General features: G+C 40.3%; 1 protein-coding gene across 1 annotated transcript in view; it reads left to right on the top strand.

The window, feature by feature from the left end:
• Nucleotides 1–274: 274 nt before the first annotated feature.
• nAChRalpha1 (nicotinic acetylcholine receptor alpha1) overlaps nucleotides 275–8,000 on the top strand; it is a 76,426-nt gene continuing 68,700 nt past the window's right edge. Inside the window, exons 1-2 of the mRNA XM_089462909.1 lie at nucleotides 275–1,534; nucleotides 6,728–7,483. The gene's annotated coding sequence lies outside the window, so the exon portion shown is untranslated. The remainder of the gene's footprint in view (nucleotides 1,535–6,727; nucleotides 7,484–8,000) is intronic.

The following is an 8,000-nucleotide window of genomic DNA, read 5'->3' as shown; positions in this document are numbered from 1 at the left end:
GCGTCTCGCATTTAAGGGTAAACGCACGATGCCGACCTCAGATAAGAAGCCAAGCCAAGACGTGGAACACTTTAAGGCGGAGAGTGTGGGCAGCCGAATTGAGGAACGTTTCTAGGCGCTGTTCAGGCCCCACACAGTTGCAAAACACGAAGAGAGCGCACGGCGCTCTTTGTCGCTTTGTGGCGCGCAACATGCGCACAGCATCCAGGAGCGACAGCAGCAGCAGCAGAGGCGTCACGAGCGGCAGCAGCAGCAGCAGCAACGGCAGCAGCAATGCGACTCAACAGCGGCAGCATCAGCGCCAGCTGCGAAAGCTCTGCCATGCAGAAGCGGCCAACAGTAGTTGCCTCAGAGCCCGCGGGTTGAAGAAAACGTACGCATCGAGCGAGCCGAGCCGCGTCGCGTGTTACCAAACAAAGAAAAGCCAGAGAATAGAAAAAAAAGAAAAAAACAAAAAAAGAAAAAATATATATATATGTACAAAAAATAAAAATACAAAAAAATACGATAAAGGAAAAACAAACAGTAAGAAAGCCAAGATAACAAAATTACATTAAGAAAGCCAAATACGAATCAATTGATATTCGGATCCGAAGCTAACCGTTGTGTTCATAAGCGGCAACGAAAATGCCTCCTCTAATGTCACGCAAATGAGCAAACAAACATTTGATTGTCACACGTTGCCGCTGCTGCGACTGCTGCTGCGGAACAGCGAGTCTGCGACCGATACCGATACCGCTACCGATACCGCTACCGACACCGTGTCTGAGTCTGAGACCGAGTCATCGTCACTACTGCGAACGGCAGCACACTCTGAGATTTCAGCACCGGCCCGTGCCACGTTTCACGCAGGGCGTGTGCTGCTTCAATATAAACATTGGCGACACCAGCAACCGCAGCAGCGCCTCAGCCAACAGCAAAAGCAACAGCAACATCAGCGTTATTTGTGTGCCTGTCCCTATCGAAACATATATTCGCATTTACATTCGCAGTCGCTTCCGCATTCGCATTCGCATCCACATTTAGAAACATGTGCGCGCTCGCGTGTGAGTGTGTGTTTAATTGAAAAGCCATCGCCTTGCTATAGCACAAATCGCTGGCAAATGCAACTCAATGCGGCCGTCTCTGAAATCTCTGTAAACTAAAACGTCGAGTGTTGTTCAATTCTCGTTTTCGTAATAGCCGTCGCCGCCGCCGTCGCCGTCACGTCTGTCTCAGCCTTTGAATCACTGTCGCCGTTTCGGTCTCTCTATCCACCTCTCTCTCTTTCTCTCTCGCTCCGCCTCTGTCTCTCTTTATCACCCACGCCGTGTGTTTTCTTTGCCGTGTTGTTGGCTGCCTGTCAGCAGGTCTCGAATTTCATTTCGTTTCCGGTCTCGTAGGTCGCTCGCTGGTTATCTGGTCCCTGGTCCGTGGTCCCTGGACCAGTGGCTGGCTGGCTCTCGGTCGCCCAGTCTGGCTGTCTGGGCAGCAGTTGGACTTATTCTAACCTTTGCGGCGCGTTGACTTTTGTGCGCAAATTGATGTCAGCAATGTAAGTGTGCCACAAACACAACCTACTCCTACACATGCACACATACACACACCTATGCAATTTGCCTCGGTTTATGCCTTTCACGAATTCGCTTAACTGTTGCGTCAACTGTCAGCGCTTAATTTGTCCAACACTGAAATGCTCAACATAATGAAAGCGTCACACACTATATATATTTTGATTGTAATAATTAATTAAATAAAATTTATATGTATAATTTATATATATTTATGTAATCAAAGCTTTAATATTCCTTTCAATATATTTTGATTAATATTTTTAGATATTTATAATTTATTTATTTTTTCTCTAATAAAAAATTCAACTCTTTTTACTCTTGTATAATTAATTAAATTTCTTATATGTTTTCACTCAATATAATAAGTTTCTCACGTGCATAATATATCGACCCACATGTGCGTTGCCTGTTGTGCTGATTTCTATATTTTTTATTATTGCCTCTGAGCTTGTTTTCGTTTTCTCTAATTAATACGATTTACTTTGCTGCGGAGTGCCTAGAGGCTTTGTGCTTTATATATATTTTCTTGTTGTTTTATGCTCATTTACCACTGCGAGTGGCTTCATCCCTAAGCATTACCCATACGCCATGTCTGACCTGTCTGTCAATCAGTCATTCAGTTAGTCAGTCAGTCGGTCAGTCAGTCAATCATTTACCCAGCCAGTTTTTCCTATTGCCAGCAACTGCTTTTTCTTCCTTTTATATTCTGTTTTTGTTTTGCTTTTGCCTTTGTTGCTGATGTTGTTGATGTTGTTGTTGATTTTAACGTAAATTCCCACTTGTTTAGTTACCGGGCTGTCTTGTTTTTGTGTATAGGCTTCCTTTGTCTTTGGCTTTGTCCTGACAGCAGCAACCATAAACATGCACACAGAGGCACACTTACACGCACACGGTCTGCCGATTTGAGTGCGTGTGTGTGTTTGTGTCTGTGTCTGTGTCTTTGTGAGCTTTAGGTGACGCCAGCTTGAAGGACGCTGTCGATTCTTGCTATTGCTCGACAAATATTTTCGTTTTTGAAGTTGATTTTTGGTCTTCAGCTGAACGCCTTTTGTTATTAGCTCAACCTCATCCTCGCCCTCGCCCCTCACAGCACTTCGACAATTTGCATTGAATCGTTTCTAAACTGAATGCCAAGTGTTTATTTACATTGGCCAGCCATTGCCACGCCCACAACTTCCGGTGACCCAGGCGCTTTTGGCTATAAATTGATTATACGAGACTGATGAATATTATTCCTCACTGAGCGTTGCATTTCTCCACTGCTCCATCTGATCTATCACGGCACTCGAGTGAGCATTTGAGCCATTTGAGCAGCGCAAACAAAATTAAACAAGTTGAAACTTTGTGTCCACAAAAGTTGCACTCACTTTTGGCCATTGTCGTCGCTGTCGCTACGGCCACTGCTTTTGTAGCTGCTGCTGCTTAAGAGTGGAGCAAACAACTATCAACAAACAACTTATGCTAATAATGTATATGTGTTAATGTGTTAATAAAGTTTAAGTCTGTGAGTTGATTCATTGAGGAAATTTGATTTTCAGTCAAGCTCTTAAATCAAATTGCGAAAGTTTCCTTAGATATTTAACTATAATTATTTTATTAAAATGAATATTTCAATTGACATTCCAAAATATTATAGAGAACATTCTTGGTGATCTAAAATCTCTCTGCCAAATGTATTATATCAATGCAATAAAGATTTTCATTTATGAAAAAAAAAAAAAAATTGTTTATAAAAGCATATTAGTTATACACTTAAACGATATACAGTGGAATCCGGTTATAATGACTCCGCTTAAAGCGTTCAACCGGTTATGTCGACGAAAATTCGATGTCTTGGTTGGTCCCCATACAAAGTTATATGAAAGAGTCTCCGCTTAGTACGTCTCCGCTTTTAACGACAATCCGCTTATGCCGACGATTCCTTTTTTTCATATTTCTGAGTCAATCACCGGTTATTACGACGTAACAAAAAATCCCGAAATAATGACAACAAATTTCATCATAAAAAGAATCTGTTAGAACTGTATACATGCATGTATTGATCAGTGATCAGTACCCTTGCTTTTGTGCGTAGCAACGCCACAAATGCTGCTGAGACAGAGAGTGGGAGAAAGACAAAGTACAATGCCGACGTCACAAAAAATGTTTCTAAACCATTATAAATGTAAACTGTTTTATAGTAAAAACTATTACGAACATAGCAACCGTAAAAACAAAAGAAAAAAAAAAAATATATTTTTTACTTATTCTGGTAAAAGCATCCTCCACGTCGGTCCCTTGAGTGTCGCTATAACCGGATTCTACTGTATATTGAGATTAGACAATAATCAAGGCGTTAAATGTTTATTATTATTATTAATATACATATATTTTTTTAATTTTTATTATGTGACTACTGCAGGCTCATTTATAAATAAAATTTTAATAAGATATAATTTGATACATACGTAATATTTTCATTTTAAATAAACTATATTTTATTACATTCAGTTATAAATAAAAATGTGATTTGCTTTCAATATATTTTATATATTGTTAAACATGTGTTTTATCCATGAGTTTTCCCCATCTTAACATCGTGCACATTTATGAAATCATATAATTTTATATTCTTATAAAATACCAAAATATATGAGTGTATTTGTGCAGAGTCAAGTCACTATCGAGCATTAAAATCCGCTCAGGTCACCAACTGTTGTTGCCATCAAATAGTTTTAACTTACTGCTCATAAAAATCTATAGCATTTGTGCGCAACGGGAGTTTATTTGTCTGACAGAACTGTCTGTCTGTCTGTCTCCACAGCTGCAATCGAAATGGATACTGAAGATATTATTGATTGGGTTGGCTTGCAAGATTTATTTTTCGCAATATTTATGCCAAGTTATTAGCCAGCCAGCTTGCGGCATGCCATGTGCTGCCTTAAGGTTGCGCTTTAAGAATTATCTGGATGCACTCTGAACGAGGCTTTACGTCTTCCAGTGCATTATGCGCCATTTGTTTAAGTCCCGAAGTGCTTGGGCTGTGGCATTGTTGCTGCCGCTGCACTTAGCTGACCCGCAGTCGAGACGTTGTTGCTTAAAAAGCAGTCAGTGCCACAATACCAGCACCAGTTTGCAACTGTCCAACAATTCTGAGGCGAAGTCGGGCCATGCCATGCCACTGCCACAGTTCGTCTGGCTGACTGTTCGACTATGTCTATCTCGGTTAGTTGCTGTCCTTTTATGCTGCCTGCATACAGACATGCATGCATACATATATATGTACAAATGGCATTTGCTGTAGTTGCTGATGGACATTTGCTGGCAGCTCCTCTGCTGCCTTTTTATGCGCCACAAATGAAAATGCAGACAGACAACGGGCGCCAGCCAACAACGACGAGTATGAGGACGTCGACCAGGACCAGGACAACGACGTCTGACGATGACGTCGCATTACTGAAGACAATGGAACCAACTAAACTAAAGCCGGCACAGATCTCGCCGGGTTCGTTGGCAACTGCTCTGCAGTATCCACTTCCTACATGCATTTGAATTATGAGTTATGGTTGGGCCCGAAAAAAAGAAAAAGCAAATATACATAAAATACAGCAAACTAGTGGTAGAGTGAAAAATATATATATATAGCTAAACAACTTGGGTTTTAATTCATAATTATTTTTATGTCAGTGCACTCATTAGAGTTGCTGTTGTTCTTGTTGTTGTTGATATTTAAAAACATTTCCTAGCAGCTCTCATTTTTTGTATTCTGCATTTTCATTTCCATTTTCCATTCTCAGGCTTTGTCATTTGCATTTCGCATTCGGTTTGCTTTTTCACATTTCAAATTCGCAGCTGCACATTTTCGTGTTTCATATTCAACTAGTACAGACCCAACCCGCCGTTTTTTCTACTTCGTTGTGCATTTTGCGGCTCTATAATTGCAAGCCTTAGTGCATACTGTGGGACTGCATTTGTGATGTATATGCTTTGGCAGGTGCTGAATAATAAGCCTACACTTTTTGCAAATCTCCATTTATTTGTTCTATTTTTTAACTAAGAACGAAAGTTTTCCGAGAACTTTTTGATAGGCTGAGGAATAATTATTTTCATTAGCCCCGATGTAAAAATTTTTTAATGAAACTGTTGAGGAAGAGTACAGTAATTATAGATATTTGTTCGTTTTAGAATTCAATTATATAAATAGGAAATAGAAAACTCAAAAATCTGAAATACTTTACAAATAATGGATAAAAACAAAGGTAATAAAACAGCATAATGAAAATGAAAAAAATAAAATAAAAAAATTAAAAAATGTATACTCCATATTTTTTATAAATTTAATTTTTTTTTGTGCATGCTAAAATAAACTGAATCTATTAGCTTTTATAACAATATATATATAAAATCATTTAGACATTATCTTCATGCACATTCTCCACATATTTCGCTTTATACATTGGCAATACAGTTCGGTTTCACGACTTTCCGCATTAAGTTTGAATTTAAAACACTGTTTAAATTTCTGTATTATTTTTTTTGTTACATTTTGGCAATTTGTCAATTGGGCGTGGCGCAGACCCGGCCTCGCCAGGTCAATGCAGCAGACATACACACGCACACACACACAAACATGAATTATCATTGTCAGCCAAAAACTTGAATGCGATAAATTGCCAGCAGCAGATGCATTGGGAAAAAATCTATAATTTACAGAAAATTTGCTTCCGAACGCGAGCGGATTGCAATATAAATTGTTCCACTGTCAATGCGCTCAAATGGCCGAGTTGCACAAGTGCAAATATGTCCATGTAAAAGTATGTGTATATAAATGTAACAATGTGCATGTATGCATGCATGCATGCATGTGTGTGTAGGCACGAGTGTGTATGCATGTAATACACATTCATATTAATGCCGCCAGATATGACAGGCACACACAGAGCGCTGCCTTAGCCAGGCACTGGCAGCCAAATATTTGGCCAGATAGGAGAGTTGCCAAAAAACGGTTGCGAAAAAAGGCGGCGAAAAAAGATTTTCAGTTAATTTGCTTTGTGTTGGGGCAGTGGGCAAAAAGTAAAGCTTGCTCTTTGGCTCGCTTCTGTTTGCGAAGTGATTGTGTAATTTTTTTTTCTTTTCATAGTTTTCTTTTTACGAATATTATTAATTCACATAATTATTTTGAATGTGTTTTGCAGCCATGCCAACGCTCAAGACTGCAAACAGGAATTGTTAAAACCTTCGACAACAAAGTGCTGCCAGCAACAAGAAATCAACAAAAAACAAAACAACAACAACAAATAATCACACTACACAACTAGAAGTTAGCTTCGAGCGCGAGGAATTTAGCGAAACGTGATCATGGAATTGTCAGTAATCAGGCACTAGATACGATAGCAGCAGACTGCAACGGATAGCATCAATAACGCCAGCAACAAAAACAACAAGAACAATGATATGTGGCACTAATTGAGGCGAAAGAGCACACGCAACACTTGGGGTCGCTGCAGAGGCTTCAGCTACGACAACTAGTAGACCTACCTAACCCGTGCGAAGGCTGCGTGCTGCTTTAAAGCGGCACCATTGCTGCCATTAAAATAGACGCCGCAGCGCAACAGCAACGCTGCCGTCGTCACAATCAACGCCAGCGCCAGCATCATCCGCACCATCGTCATCGCAGACGACGACGGCGTTTCCCAAGATCGGGATTCGGCGCGGGCGAGCGCCTCGTTGCGAGCGTTGGCGTTGCCCTTGGCTCATGCAGCCCGCTGCTGGCAGCTCGACCCAGAGACGACAGCAGCGACGACGACGGCATAGCGATACCATCAACATACACATCCACATCCACTGCGGCAGCCGCATTCACGCTGCTGCAGCCCGTCGACCAGCAGCGACGAAGGCGCCCCTACAACGGCCTGTCTCTTGTAGGCAATGCAACGCTCTGCGCAGCAACGGTGAGTAGATCGAGTCGTGTTTCATGTCACTCCCCCAATTAATGCTAAGCAAACATGATGCAGAGTAATTGCGCTACAGAGAAGCGAAGTCTTGATGTATCACTGTATGTTAAAGGGAACGCTCTTAACAGTACCTTTAATATCCCCTCTAAAGTCTAACTAAATGAAGACCCTAATGACTCGATTGGAGTGCACAAATGAAGTAAGAATCAGAGTATATTTTGCTGAATGAAATATGTAAAATTATAGTAAATCAAATAATATATAAATAAATACAGTAGAGTCCGGTTATAATGACCGCCTATTGCGTTCCTACTGGTCCTTAGACAAACTAATATGGGTAAACTTATATGGTTTTAGTGTCTTCCGGATATAACAACTGTCTCTTGAGTGTAGCTATAGCGAGATTCTACTGTATTATTTAAAAATATATTAATACTTCGGATACATTTAAAGAAATAGAACATCAACAAAAATAAGTTTTCAAATAAAAAAAAAAAAAAATTGGCTCTACATA

The sequence above is a fragment of the Drosophila arizonae genome, chromosome 2 (assembly GCF_054131065.1).
Source record: "Drosophila arizonae isolate 15081-1271.41 chromosome 2, UAZ_ARI_1.0, whole genome shotgun sequence".
In the NCBI taxonomy this organism is placed as follows: Eukaryota; Metazoa; Arthropoda; class Insecta; order Diptera; family Drosophilidae; genus Drosophila; species Drosophila arizonae.
Note: the sequence above shows the minus strand (reverse complement) of the source record. Positions and strands in the feature narration are given on the sequence as shown.